Genomic DNA, 15,762 nt, shown 5'->3' with positions numbered 1-15,762 from the left:
TACTTGACGCCAGGAAAGCATGAAGTGATAGAACACAAGCATGTGAACATTCCTAATTGTGGAAATATTGGTTTCCTTTATATAAATACTTGTATTTACAGTATATGGATCGACTGTAATCTTACGCATCATAAATGAAAAATGTAGATACAAATCGGGAGCGTTTTCAATTTTCTCCGTGAAAATTTTAACATTTCGGTAAAAATATACCTGGAAAAGTGGGGGGATAACTTCTACGGTGCAGGTGCAGACTTTCATCTACGAAGATGTGATTGGATACGGTCAGATCAGTCTGCCCTTCCACCGTATCAATGATATATAGAAATTTTTCCTGTCCCACGTGCGGAAGATTCAGAGATTTTTAAAATTCTTCTTACACCAGTTTCTTGAACTTTCCTGATTTCGTGCAGGACACAATTAGGTTTTTAAATTTGAGGTTTAATTAATCCACTCTTTTCTGAACATTAGGGCCAAATTTTCCCGACAGTACCTGCGTACATAAAAAAAGGTACGGGGTCATCTTTCCTGACGCAGTTAGAGTGTACTGTGCTGTGTACGAATGATTTATCTTGTTTAAATCTTTTCTCTGCACGAGAACTGTTCTCGCCCCTTTCTCCGAGAGGGATCTATTGTACGTTGAGAGATATTGACAGACTGTTTGATCGGTGTTGATTACGCAGTCGAGGTTAAAATTACCAATAAGTATATTCGTTCGTGTACAGAATTCTTCCTCAGCTACTAATACTTCTTCCATCGTTGCACATTCTTTGGAACTGATGAACTTCGTAATCTTCCTTTGCCTGATTTTACGTTTTTGTTTAAATCGCTCGACCCAAGGCGAGCTGGCCACGAAATTAAAGATATCCAACAAAAGTGGAACAGCAGCGTTCATCGCCCATTGCTGTAAAGTTCAGGTTGTCACCTCCAAGCGGAAAAAATTATATTATTTTCACAAGCCAGTCTCTTTCTTACAATGTATTTGGCATATATTTTGATATGATTTTCCTTTTCCAAATTGTGCCTCGCTTCGACAAACCGTTCATACGTCTCACGATCGATTTCCATTTATCACGACGAGCTCCACCTCGTTTCACGTCCTCTTTTCATCGATATTGCATTGATCTATGTTTTAATCGAGAGACGCCGTGGGACTGCAAACTCTTTAGGCTCCATTTCGGATGAGCTACTGCAATAGCGACTGCTCGTTCTTTGTAGGGTAGAGGTACGTAATCCGCTGGTTCATGTGCGAATTCGTCGGCAACGACATCGCCTTCTCCCTCTACTCCCGTATACTGCAAAGTAAATACACTATGTGATCAAAAGTATCCGGACACCCCCAAAAACATACGTTTTTCATATTAAGCGTATTGTGGTGCCACCTGCTGCCAGCCACTTCATATCAGCGACCTCAGTAGTTATTAGACTTCGTGAGAAGGCAGAATGGGGCGCTCCGCGGAGCTCACGGACTTCGAACGTGGTCAGGTGATTGGTGTCACTTGTGTCATACGTCTGTGCGCGAGATTTCCACACGTCTAAACATCCCTAGGTCCACTGTTTCCGATGAGATAGAGAAGTGGAAACGTGAAGGGACACGTACAGCACAAAAGCGTACAGGCCGACCTCGTCTGTTGACAGGAGAGACCGCCGACAATTGAAGAGGGTCGTAATGTGTAATAGGCAGACATCTTTCCAGACCATCACACAGGAATTCCTAACTGCATCAGGATCTACTGCAAGTATTATGACAGTTAGGCGGGAGGTGAGAAAACTTGGATTTCATGGTCGAGCGGCTGCTCATAAGCCACACATCACGCCGGTGTATGCCAAACGACGCCTCGCTTGGTGTCAGGATCGTAAACATTGGACGATTGAAGAGTGAAAAACGTTGTGTGGAGTGACGAATCCCAGTACACAATGCGGCCATCCGATGGCAGTGTGTGGGTATGGCGAATGACCGGTGAACGTCTTCAGCCAGCGTGTGTAGTGCCAAAACTAATATTGGGAGACGGTGTTATGATTTGGTCGTGTTTTTCATGGAGGGGGCTTGCACCCCTTGTTGTTTTGCGTGGCACTATCACAACATAGGCCTACATTGGTGTTTTAAGCACCTTTTTGCTTCCCGCTGTTGTAGAGCAATTCGGGGATGGCGACTGCATTTTTCAACTCGATCGAGCACCTGAATGCACAGCCTGTGGCGGAGTGGTTATTCGACAATAACATCCCTGTAATGGACTGGTCTGCATAGTCTTGACCTGAATACTATAGAACACCTCTGGGATGTTTTGGAACGCCGACTCCGTGCCAGGCCTCACCGACTGTCATCGATACCTCTCCTCAGTGCAGCACTCCGTGAAGAATGGGCTGCCATTCCCCAAGAAACCTTCCAGCACCTGATTTAACGTATGCCTGCGAGAGTGCAAGCTGTCATCAAGGCTAAGGGGTGGGCGAACACTATACTGAATTCTGGCATTACCGATGGAGGGCGCCACGAACTTGTAAGTCATTTTCAGCCAGGTGTCCTGATACTTTTGATCACATAGTGTAGCTTTATATTATGTCGATTCATCCGCAAGAAAGAGAACATCCATACAAAAGTGAAACTTACCGCCTCATTGTGCACCTCGTCTTCTTCGTTGATGTTTATTATTATAGACCGCGGATTTTAGGTAAAAACCGATTTTGTTCCTGAGTTCCTATTTGCATAAAAATTTGTACTTATGCGTTTCATGATTATTTACAATTAATAGCGTTAATTCTATAGGACCTAAAAAGGCCTATTTCGACGTTCGTGCCTATTTTTGCCGGTTTCGGCTTTAATATCCTAAAAAGTGCCTATTTCATCATATAAGACAGTGGCTCCAAGTTTTTCCACACTATACGACAGATGGAAATAAATATTTTCTGCCCAGCGTGCAGCAAGGTGGCTAGTTGATATGCGCTCATGCTTCGTATATGCCTAACTCTTCGGTCTTTTTTTATTTTTTATATCGCTATCCCTGTTAATACTAAATACTCTTTATAGGTGTTTTATTATTCATATGTAAAAAATAGATCACGCATCTTTAGGTTAAAACCTATTTTTTTTTCCTAAGCTCCAATTTGCATGTAAGTTGGTACTTATGCGTTTCATGACTAACTAAACTGAATACTGTTAGTTCTATGGGACCTAAAATTGCGTATTTCGACGTTAGTGCCTAATTTTGTCTATTTCGGCATCAAAATCCTAAAAAGCACCTATTTCGTTAATCTGACATAGAGTTCTTGTGTTTTCAAAGATTAGAAAAAGGAAGTAAACTTAGGGCTTTACGTCTCGTCGAAGGTCGTTAGAGACTGTTTACAATTCCTTTGCTTCCCTTACGACCAACAGCACTCGGCACGGTTGAATGGTCATCCATCCAAGTAGGCGCCGAGCGCGACGGTGCTTAACTTCGGTGAGCGAATGGGAACCGGTCAAAGATTTAAGTTCCACTTTAGAATCGAACGTGGGAGTACTAAATGCTAGGCGCTCCAGTCCGGAGCCGCGCTGTTGCTACGGTCGCAGGTTCGAATCCTGCCTCGGGCATGGGTGTATGTGATGTCCTTAGGTTAGTTAGGTTTAAGTTGTACTAAGTTCTAGGGGACTGATGACCACAGCGGTTGAGTCCCATAGTGCTCAGAGCCATTTGAACCATTTTTTAACTAAATGCTATATTTGAAAATATTTCGTTCGTAGGATTCTGGCCAGCTGTGTATTTTCGCAAAGAAACATAGGCCTTAACTGAACACGGATTAAAAAATCACAATGTTAATCGTAGACGCTTTCTATAGCTAAATTACTGCCCTTCGCGCATTTTCTCGCTGTTGTCTACAGGCAGTCCTATCAAACTACTCTGTTTCGTGAAAGGTATTTCCGTGAATTTTCCAGTTCGAAAACTAATTTGCCAGTAGTGAGATGTTTTCACCTGAAGCACCGGTAGATTCCATTCGCTTGTTCAGAAGGTGCGGCCATGTGTCAGGTGCCATATGTCCAGCAACGAGTACGGTACTTCCACTACCGCTCCCATGCACCGCAGCCAAAAAAAAAGGTCATCATTCACTTTTTCCCAGCGAAAACAAATCAGTACATTGTGTAGCGACTGACGTGTTGAGTGTTACTGACGTTCTAAGTGCAAAATAAATTCTAGTTTCTGTGTGAGAATACTACGCCATGCCGAAAACAGCTAGTTCAAAGTCTACTCATAAAAGGCAGTGGCTGCAAGATTTTCCGCATTATACATCTGATGGGAAAATTATTTTCTGCCAAGCATGCAACAAGGAGGTTAGTTGATGTTTTTCTTAGACTTCTTATTTTCCTGTCACTTAGGATTCTTTTTATCGCTATCCTTTAGTAATACGAAATACTCTTTATATGCGGTTCTAAACTGCATTTTCCTCGTATTAGGTTTCGCGTGTTAAGAAATCTCACTTAACTCAGCATGCAGATGGAATCGCACATAAAGCTAATGTTGAACGAAAGTCAAAATTGAAGCAAATTCTTTTAACCATTAAATTTGGTGAATCCTCCGAAAAAAACAAGTTCTGCAGTGATTTGTGTCATGAACTTGTGCCAGCAAACACCCCTTTCGGAAACTAGAAAACCCTATTTTCAGAGGTTTTCTTGAGAAGTACTGCCATCAGTCTATTCCTGCAGAGTCAACTTTACGTAAGAATTATGTGGATTCAGCTTACAATGCTGCATTGCACGGAATCCGAGAAGATGTTGGAGAATCTTGTATATAGATTTCTGTGGATGAAAGTACTGACAGTCTTGGCCGTTACATTGCAAACCTGATTATTGGCAAGCGAGATCCAGATGCTCCATCCAGGGCTCATTTGATTTACTGAAAACAGCTTGCAAAAACTAACCAACAAACAATAGCACAGTTTGTGAACAATGGGCTTAAGGTGCTATACCCAAACGGAGTGGATGAGTATTAGGTGCTTCTGGCCGTCACTGATGCTGCTGCATATATGATAAAAAAATGGTGCAAATGGCTCTGAGCACTATGGGACTTAACTGCTGTGGTCATCAGTCCCCGAGAACTTAGAACTACTTAAACCTAACTAACCTAAGGACATCACACACATCCATGCCCGAGGCAGGATTCGAACCTGCGACCGTAGAGGTCGCGTGGTTCCATACTGTAGCGCCTAGAACCGCTCGGCCACTCCGGCCGGCCCATATATGATAGCAGCGTTTCAACTATTAAAAGTATTCTACCCACTGATGTTGCACATAATTTGTGTAGTGCATGGGGTCAACCACATAGCAGAGCAAGTAAGGCTACAATTACCTAAAGTAATATCTATGGTGAAGAAAATTTTTCTTAAGGCACCATCAAGAATACAGGCCTTCAAAGAACAGCTTCCAGATGTCCCATTGCCGCCAGACCCTGTTGTCACCCGCTGGGGCACGTTGCTGATAGTAGCAGAATACTATAGTAAGCATATCTCAGCTGTCCAGAAGGTGGCTGAAAATATACCGGAGGATGCTGCATCCGTAACTGCAGCAATGGAGTTACTCAAAGATTCTTCTTTTAAAATGGGACTTATCGTACATTAGGGCCTCACTTCACATTTATGGCAAGAATAATTTCACAATTAGAAGACTCAGGGAGATCTATTTACGACAATATTTCTTTGCTTGAAGAAGTCAAAATGAAAATTAATGAAGCACCAGGTGAAGTAGGGGAAAAAGTACGGGAAAAAATACAAACGCTTTTGCAGAAAACACTGGCCTGAAGGAGTTGGGTGCAGCTGCCGACATACTTAGTGGAAAACCCAGCACTCCTGACTGCAGCATTCCTGTCCAACATGTGCCGAAAATGAAGTACGCCCCTGTCACATGTGTTGATGTAGAACGTTCTTTTTCAGCGCATAAATTGGTTCTGACTGACAAGAGCCACAGTTTTTCACTAGAAAACCTAGAAAAGATTTTGGTTATTTATTGTGAATCCAACTATGGTCAGAATATGTGAAAATACGAATGTATTAATTAAACCATTGCCACGTATTTTTACGGAGATCTTTATCTTGCAGGAACTCAAAAATATTTGGAGCTATGTTCAACATTAATGTTGTAGATTGCTGTGCTCTGTAGCTGTGTAAATATTCATTCTCCTTGTTTTAATGACTAATAAGATGTTCATACTGTCAACACTTTGTATTTTAATTTATTTCTATTTTCTCTGCATCATTTTTATTAGAGCCTATTTTAGGTTTTATGTAGCCTAAATGAACTACTGAAGGAGCCTAGTTTAGGTGCCTAAAACACACTTTTTTACGGCCTAAAAATCCGTGGTCTATTTATTAATTTATCGCCATCTATGATCCGTTTCTCGGCCAGCAGGTCTTGAATTGCGAGGCATATCTCATTGCCAGTTGTAATTGAATTAGCAGAGATCGTACTGGGCGGTGTATTTGTTAGAAGATTTAAGTCACGATTGTTCATTCAATTCCTCCACCTCTGATGTATCTTCTTCTGGCTGCGCTTCTGTAGATACACTTGGGACGTCCATTTCACTGTATTCTTTGAACACGCACGTCACTAACAACGCGTTGTGAGCAACGGACGTTGAAGACAAACGCAAACTAGCGGTTTAGCAGATAGGTCACTGCCGTTTGTTTGATCATGGCGATACATGTTTATAATACACAGAGCACTGTCCGTGCGAACTCTGTGTATTACGGCATTATACAGTCGTAGCCAAATAAAAGGCGATGGCCAGGGCCATACACTGTCACAATACACAGAGTTCGCACGGGATGTCCACACGGGCAGTTTGCTTTCTGTTTAACCGAGCCTACACAATTCAAACTTCTTAATAATTTCACACAATTTACACTTAATAATTTCACACAATTTACACTGTTTGTTAATATTCTGTGAAATAAACAGGAAAAATGTCGGACTATTGCGATTAAAAAAAAAAAAAAAAAAAAAAAGCAAAAGCAGGGGAAGAACCCGTACACGGTACCTCCACTGTGGTAGCTGTAGACCTTAACCGCTGCGCCACGCTCATCGGCTAACTTTAAGCGTATTACAGTACGCAGTGAACGTCAAAATCAATGTTCTCGAAAACCAAGTCCCGTCGCTAAAAAAAAGCGTATAGCCTCATACTCAGGGCATGTCCCTCTACAACATATCCGACACCCATCAAAATCCGTTATTTACACATCTGACAGTTGCCTTGTCGGCCCGAAACAAGAATAACCAATAGGTGAAATCGAAAAGCGGTCACATGGCGTGACGGCTGAAAGGGGGTATCGGTTCCCACTCGTTCGCTGCGTGGTGTGATTTTGTCTTTGGCGCTGTATTTAAGACAGCGTATTTAAGGATTCGGTTGCAGCTAAATATTTGTGACAAGCATGACTGCATATGTGACTGCCGCCGTGTGTGACCTTGGCTGTAAAGATCCTAAGTGACTCTAAATGAAAAATAATAAAGCCAAGCAATGACAATGATCACTGTCATCATGTGGTTAGGTACATGTAATTAATTGTAGATCGAAGGGAAATAGGATCGCAACCTGGAGTGCACTAATTTTTTTTCCATCTTCGCGATCCTAACTCACTCTGGACCTTACTTGTTCATGCAACAGAGGTATGTTCTGCAATATTCGATGTAGCAAGTCTTTCACTTCGGGACTTCAGTCTGATTAAAAAACGAAAGGTAAAATTGTTGCAAGTGAAAAACTAGTAATGACATTTATATTCCTTTTTGTCACAAAATGTTTGCCCCTTTTTCCTAATATGTCACGATTTCCGAGGATTTGGTTAGCCAGAAATCTAAGAGTATAGTTTAAATGGCATTTACATTCTGTCACAAATATTTCGCTGTTTACCTCCGAATATGTAACGAATTCAGACGGTGTGTATAGGCAGCAACCTAGGAGCACAGCCTAAATTCCTACAAATGAAAAGAGCAGCATTCATATGAATAGTCTAGCTTGTCACCAACATTTTGCTGTTCATTCAGAACAAATCACTTGAAGGTCTAGTTAGGTAGGAACCTAAGAGCACTGCGTAAATTGTTGCTAATGAAACTAGCGGCAGTCACATTTGGCTCTGAGCACTATGGGACTTAACATCTGAGGTCATCAGTCCCCTAAAACTTAGAACTACTTAAACCTATCTAAGGACATCACACACATCCATGCCCGAGGCAGGATTCGAACCTGCGACCGTAGCGGTCGCGCGGTTCCAGACTGAAGCGCCTAGAACCGCTCGTCCACACCGGCCGACATTTTCATTTCAGGTCGAGCTGTCCCTAACAGTAAGTTCGCCTCGGTGTGAAGCGCAGCTAAAGATGCAGCAGCTGTGGCGACATGGGACGCCTGGTGGTATCCATGCGCCTGTCCAATGGCAACCCTCACAGTACCAACGGGGGGAGGGGGGGGGGTGTACTTGGTGCCCACCTTTCGAAAATATCTTAATCTGGTTTCGGATTTCATATTTTAAAATTATGAAAAAATATTTACTGTTTTTAATGATTTCTTATATCACATTCTGTAACAAATTTTTCAGTAAAACGTAACCCAATAATTTAGTATTAGAAGTGAGTGTGACTTTTCACAACAAACATCATATTCAATTTTCCAGGTTTAGGACTCTTTTTACACCTTTATATAATGAGAGCTGGCGCGCCACGCTCTCACTTTAACAACATTCTTGGTCAGATTAGCCGGCCGGAGTGGCCGAGCGGTTAAAGGCGCTACAGTCTGGAACCGCACGACCACTACGGTTGCAGGTTCGAATCCTGCCTCGGGCATGGATGTGTGTGATGTCCTTAGGTTAGTTAGGTTTAAGTAGTTCTAAGTTCTAGGGGACTTATGACCACAGCAGTTGAGTCCCATAGTACTCAGAGCCATTTGAACCATTTGGTCAGATTAACATTCATAATTTAGTGCATGATCTCGGTGTTCCCCGGTACTACATTTGCTATTTGTGGTTAACGACTTTTTCTACATAAGAAAATTATGGGCAGAATGCTCTTGTAACTGCATACGACCCAGGGGGTCGTAGCGGAGGTGACCAAGAACAGGACGCGAGATGGATTTGGGGCCAAAACTGCTGAGCACAGCGACCTGGCTGTGCGAGTGATTCTGGGAAACAGAATTCAGTTGATCGCACCTGCAGAGGGACTTCTGGCGGAAGCACTCTCCTTCTTCCGTTTGGGCTTGGATAGTAGGGCGCCAGTTTGCAAAATATTTTACCTGGGCCAGCGACAGTCCACCATGGAAGACAGCCAGATGGCTGAAAGTGGGTGGAGGAAGCTACGAGGGTCGATCAATAAGTAACGCCCCACATTTTTTTCTCAGAATATATTTACTGTTAAGCCAGAATTTGGTGATCATGTACATCAACATGCCTTGTCTATGTCGTATTAGTCTCCATCACGTTCTATGGCTCTACACCAACGTTGTGGCAGAGCATATATTCCTTGCTGGTGAAAGCTCTTGTCCTGTAGACGTAGCCATGTTTTCACTTCATGACTGACACTCCCATCATCTTCAAAGTGTATTCCCCAAAGAGATGGATGTCCGAGGGTGTCAGGTCTGAACTGTAGGGTGGATGAGGCAAGGATGTCCAACCCAATTTGGCGATTTGTTCCCGGGTTGTCAGACTTGAAATTTCGAACCATTCTGGCAGATGGCAAAGTCGTAAACATTATTATGTTGGAGGAAGACTTCTGCTGGATTCTTGTTCGATCGAACATGTCGGAACCGGTTCCCGAATTTATTCAGAGTCTTCACGTATCCCTATGAATTGATGGTTGTCCCTCTTGGTCTCACATCCAGGAGAACGACGCCAGCACACTCCCAGAAGACTGTCACTACGACTTTTTCGGCAGAGGGAGTTGTCTTGAATTTCTTCTTTTGTGGTGAATGAGGATGATGCTACCCCATGGACTGCCTTTTTTGTTTCCAGCAGAAAGTGGTGCACCCAGCTTTCGTCCTCCATAACGATCCATGAAAGAAAGACCTCCCCGTCGGTCTCAAAACGCTCCAACAATTCAGATGAAATGGCCTTTCTTTGAATCTTGTGGTCTGCTGCGAGCATTCGTGGAACCCATCTCGAGCACCTCTTAGAATATCCTAGAGTCTCAATCACTGCAGACGCACTTCCCATGCTAACCGACAAGTGTAAAGCCAATTGTCGAATTGTGATGCGCCGGTCGGCACGAATAATGGCATCTGCACGTTTCAGCAAGTCTGGAGCAGTGGCTGTGACAGGACGTCCCGAGCGTGGCTGATGATGGAGCTCTGTTTCTGCATTTCCTGAGGCTGTAACTTTCTTCACCCATCGCCCAACTGTACTCCTATCAACTGCAGCATTGCCATACACTGCATACAAACGGTTATGGATGTTCACAACGGTTTCTTTTTCTGCACACAAGAATTCATTAGCAGCACGCTGCTTGTAACGTGAGTCGTATGTAGACGCAATTTTGACGCTGTGTTACGGCTCTGCCATCTGCCAGGACAGTTCGAAACTTTACCGGAGCGCAAAACAAACATCAAATGTGAAGCACCAACAAAAGCTTTTTTATGTATATAAATGACTTTTTAAAAATATGTGGGGCATTACTGACTGAACGACTCTCGTATTTAAGAGAGACTGTTGGAAACTGGGCTTTTGAACAAACGATGGAAAGTTAGGAAACTCCGTGCATTCTCATGTAAGAAGAAGCTGGGGCAATACCGACAGAATGGCTGGCATACGTGTCCTCCCCCCCCCCCCCCCTCCTCCTCACCACCGGGCGCCAGTATGTCGCCGGGCCCTTCTAGCGAGCGAAACGTAAATTACGTAGGCGTGACTGTCTGGGAAGCTTAACAGCCTTCTTTTAGAAATTGCAAACGGCCAGCCCAGAAAAATTAGATCAGTCCATAAAGAGGGATTGTGGTCCCATCTAGATAGATGTTTCTTGCTGAAACATGGCTATGCTAACCGTGAGCACACCTTCCTAGACTAAAATTTTCTTTTTTTCTGATAAGGTAGATTTGGAGTCGCTGATTAGCTCCTGTCGGGATATGCAAAGTAGAGATTTGCTCCTGCAGCGTTGGAACCCTTGTGCTGTGACTGGATTGGCTACCAGGGCAACAGAAAAGTCAAAAGGGGAAGATTCAACGAGTAGAGGATAGTTCGATTGGTTTGTGCAATGTGGAGGCGGTTTATTTTTCGTTAATTTGGCTCCCATACCGAGGCTTGATGCCAACGGCCTTGCCGCAGTGGTAACACCGGTTCCCGTCTGATCACCGAAGTTAAGCGCTGTCGGGCTGGGCTAGCAATTGGATGGGTGACCATCCGGTCTGCCGAGCGCTGTTGGCAAGCGGGGTGCACTCAGCTCTTGTGAGGCAAACTGAGGAGCTATTTGAATGAGAAGTAGCAGCTCCTGTCTCGTAAACTGACATACGGCCGGGAGAACGGTGTGCTGACCACATGCCCCTCCATATCCGCATCCAGTGACGCCTGTGGTCTGAGGATGACACGGCGGCCGGTCGGTACCGTTGGGCCTTCCAAGGCCTGTTCGGACGGAGCGTTTTAATTTTTTTTTTTTTTTACCGAGACTTGGTGGATGGTGGTTGTGATTGTTTGGGGAACGTCGTCTTGTGGTCCTACCCTGGTGGAGAACTCCAGGTCTTTCCCTAGTGGGTGAGACTTGCGGTCTGTGTTTTGTGGTGGACAAAGAGCCTGTGGCAGTTTCCAACTGTACCATCTTGCACATATTATGTGTCACGAGGGTGAACTTATTCATCCTGAGTTGGCAGCCTGACGTTTGACAATTACAGCAGGCACCATCATGCCTGTGAGTCAAATTGGTTTGGCCAGACCAGTGATTGGGTGCACCTCACACTGAAATACGCCGAGACTTCAGGGCTGTGATAAGGAAGTTTCCCGCTTTCTGATAATCAGAAGGCCAGACCGCGTGGTTTTCATATTTTCGTGTACGCTTCAGAAGATTACAGCTGTTGCAGCGGCCGCTCCTTGCCGACAACGCGCCGTTTTCTTTGCCTCCTGAATCAAGGTGAAAGGGTACAGTACTGTTGCACCGGCGTAGAGCTGTTGAATGATATTCGCAGCTCAGATGAACCATAGTTTTTGGTACAGCCGTTCGTAGCTGATTCCATTTGAATAGAGTTAGGCCTCACAGTGGATTCATGTAAACAGAGTCAGGTTGCGTTGTGAAAGGGATTATTTCAGGGGAGAATTTATATAGCTTACATCCCAATGTATGCTTTGCCTATCAAACACCATGTCTTAACTGATTTGTGTTTGTCATTTTTTGTGTAAGATTTAGCAACTGGTTCTCCAGAAAGGTGTAGTTACCAAAGGTTTAATAAAACTTGTCATTATTTTCTGAATTGTTCTCATTCGCACTCCCTCTACTATTCACTGTTTTTGTTTTGTTGTGTTGCTGCATGAGTACACCAGCAATTTAAAATTCAGTGCTTTTAAACTAGTTAATCTGATTATTAATTTGACTTCTGAAAGTGATTACACGCATAGGGCAACACAAGTGCCATGAGTATATTCACTAATTCGTATAAAAGACTCATGTGAGCAGCCCATGATTTGAAGGTTATTGATAATATAATACTTTCATGTATGTAAGGATAATAGTATTTAGCTTCACTCAGACACATATTTATGATTAAAGTAAGCGATGGATTGCAACTGGCGCCCCTTGGCCAGGATTTCGGATCATGGCACTTTTATGATGTAGTTAGTGCGTTATCTTGCGGGACAGCCCACCACCACCTAAAGAGAAGGCCGCGGCGCGCTCTTGTGACGTCACGCAAAGCGGGTCAGGGTTGGCTTGGCGCTGCGCGTATGGTTTCGAGACGCACGGCCTGCAGATCTTTGTCAAACGTTTTTACAGAACCTGTTCCGTAAAAAATAATTAATTTCTGAAATACTTCTAGCTTTATATGGCAGCTTCATGATGAAGTACCAATCATTTCGATAATGGTCATAACTATTGTGGTATCTCACAGATGAGTATCAAATTTGAGAACGTTGCCATCAAAAATAGGGGGCGCTATGAATTTGTGTTTGATCCATATTATACATTCTATTGCTGAGTGTGAAATACAGATGAGGTTTGGAAATTTTCGTAAAACTTTGTATCAATATCTGCTTCCAATCTCGAAAAAATTGAGCATCTGCACCAACTTCACTTCCGATCGCAACGCGCGGGAATGAAATATTCATAACGCCTCTCATATCTCGTAAACCGCTGGAGATAACGAAACGAGATCTTGACAAATGATACCACGCAAAGAGGAGAGTGCTTTGCCGTATGGTTAAAATACGTAACTTTATCAATCGCGATATAGCAGAAGCTATAGTTTATAATTCTTTTTTACCGGTAACTTAATTGCTTAAGACTTATAAATAGCCAGTGAAAACGTACGAGTGCGGGATGTAAGTAATATTGCGATATACATGATAAAACAAGGTACATTTGTGAAAAATGCACTGTGATTTTCTGGACCAGACGACTATTACTTACACTCAGTTGAAAAATCCTGCACTAATACAGTGTATAATATTAAATTCCTCTGCCTTCAGTATCCTAAATAAATATTCTGCAACTGTTTACAGAGCGCCCTCAGGAAAGCTGAGTACATTCCCCAAGCAAACAATCACTTTTAACTCACCTTTTCCCAGAAATAAAAACAATTATGCGTTGTTATTGTAATGTAAATTTTCTTTCCTGTAAAAATATGGCAAATTTTGAGCATGTAAGGAGCCGTGTGCAGGTGTTGACTTTCTCACAAGAGTTGCAAAGAACTTTACAAGCCTGATTGACAATACTCTGCAGATAAAAGAATTAGCAACATATGTTTAAGTGAAATTTTAGATGCATTCCTGACCATAATGGTCAGCTGTTCAAAATGTATGCTGTGAGCCCTGCAAACAACAGTAGTTTTATCAACAGGACCTTTATATAAGTCAACAGTGAAAATCTACAAACCTTCAGCAGACATTTGCAGCAGTTGGACTGAGACAATGTGTCACACTAAAAATGTCAATAATAAATTTAACCTACTTCTAGATTAATTTGTTCCATTGTTTGAAGCTGTATTTCGTAATAGATTTTCATTAAGTGTCTACCTACGTGACTGCAGGAGACAGTGACTCATTAAGGGAATCAAGCTATCCTGTAAAAAAAAAAAAAAAAAAAAAAAAAAAAAAAAAAAAAAAAAAAAAAAAAAAAGGGGGGGGGGGGGGGAGGGGAATGCTGTATACAAAACTAAGAATTGTATTAAACTCCAGAACAAGGGACACTACTATTCACATTTGCACTTTAGTAACTCCAGGGATAGATCAGAAATCACTGCTGGTGACTACAGCAAGATAAATTCTTTGTAATATGTAGACAGATTACTGTAACATGAGAACGGTAGTACTCAGCATGCTTAAAATAATGTAATTATTAATAGTTTATGTTAATGTAGGATTATAAAACACTAGAAGTAATGAACTATAATTTATTTAAGTCAGTCATATGTTCATCTACTTCCTGAAAATGCTGTTACAAAATCCAGGGCACAACATGGTTCCATTACAGAAATAGATCACGATTTCCATCTTAAAAGGCAGCAAGCCTTTTCTACTTTCAGAATGATTGATTAGTTGTACACACTTGATATATTGTATTTTGTGAAAAATGACAGTTGCAAAACATGTCAGATGCGTATAACGGGTTACATTACCAGTCTTACTGTCTACAAAATTTAATAATTGTGACTAACAATGACTTAAGTTGCTGACAAAAGTATAACTCAGACAGAGTAATAGAGCAACAAACATTTGTTGGAATGTATGTACCATGATATAAAGGTGTATTGGGATGAGGCCCTACTGAAGGACATTCAACAAAGTGAAAATGTAGCTAGCCGTTGGAAACTAATAAGTAATGGTAATACTGAGTACGACAACATATCAGACCAACCTCACATTACAGTTGAATACCTGATCCACAACTGAAAGAACTCTTTTATATTGTTATTGCACAGCTATGCAACATTCGTTGAAAACCCTGCCATAAGCTAGAAGTAGGCCAATTTCCTTGTAATGAACTTAAGTGTAAACAAAATAAATCAGAGGAACTAACTCTGGGATTCTCTAAAGATGTACAACATAAATCAAAACAGTAACAATTTTACACTGATTCCAAATTAAACTGAATGGTGTAGGATATAATGTCCTACACATTCAAATAAAATGCAGCAACATGACACTCCTTAATGTTTGTAAGGATACTCTCCCTCTATATAGGTGGGAAGAACTTTTCGTTAATTACTATATAAACACCACCTTCCACATTATTCCTTTTAGAATAAACTGTTTCAATTAAACTGACTGTGTGGAACACCGAAGCTGTATTTTAATGCTGTGAAGTGATTTTCTGTAACACAAGATTCTACAGCTACTGGCAGAAACAGTTCAAGAACACACTTTTCACTCAGTACCAACGTGTGTGCTGTTATGAAATTTTCTAGCATATTAAACACATGTGCAGTCCAAGTCTGATACACAGCGTCACACTACCAAGGGGTTTCATAAGTTAAAAAAAACCAATAAGATTAGTAACAAATTAAGGGTCACAGTCTGGATGAGATGCAAATTTGGAAATTGAGACCAACTACTGTGTCTGATATTAAACTATTCCAAACTGTGAGTGGAATAAGCAACTACTAGAATGTAATTATGTCTCAGTAAAATAATATATGC

The 15,762-nt window shown here is 42.1% G+C and overlaps 1 pseudogene; it reads left to right on the top strand.

Moving 5' to 3' along the window:
• The first annotated feature begins 11,231 nt into the window (after positions 1–11,231).
• Positions 11,232–11,349, top strand: LOC126427305 (5S ribosomal RNA; annotated as a pseudogene).
• The last annotated feature ends 4,413 nt before the right edge of the window (positions 11,350–15,762 follow it).

Source organism: Schistocerca serialis, chromosome 1, assembly GCF_023864345.2.
Source record: "Schistocerca serialis cubense isolate TAMUIC-IGC-003099 chromosome 1, iqSchSeri2.2, whole genome shotgun sequence".
NCBI lineage: Eukaryota > Metazoa > Arthropoda > Insecta > Orthoptera > Acrididae > Schistocerca > Schistocerca serialis.
Note: the sequence above shows the minus strand (reverse complement) of the source record. Positions and strands in the feature narration are given on the sequence as shown.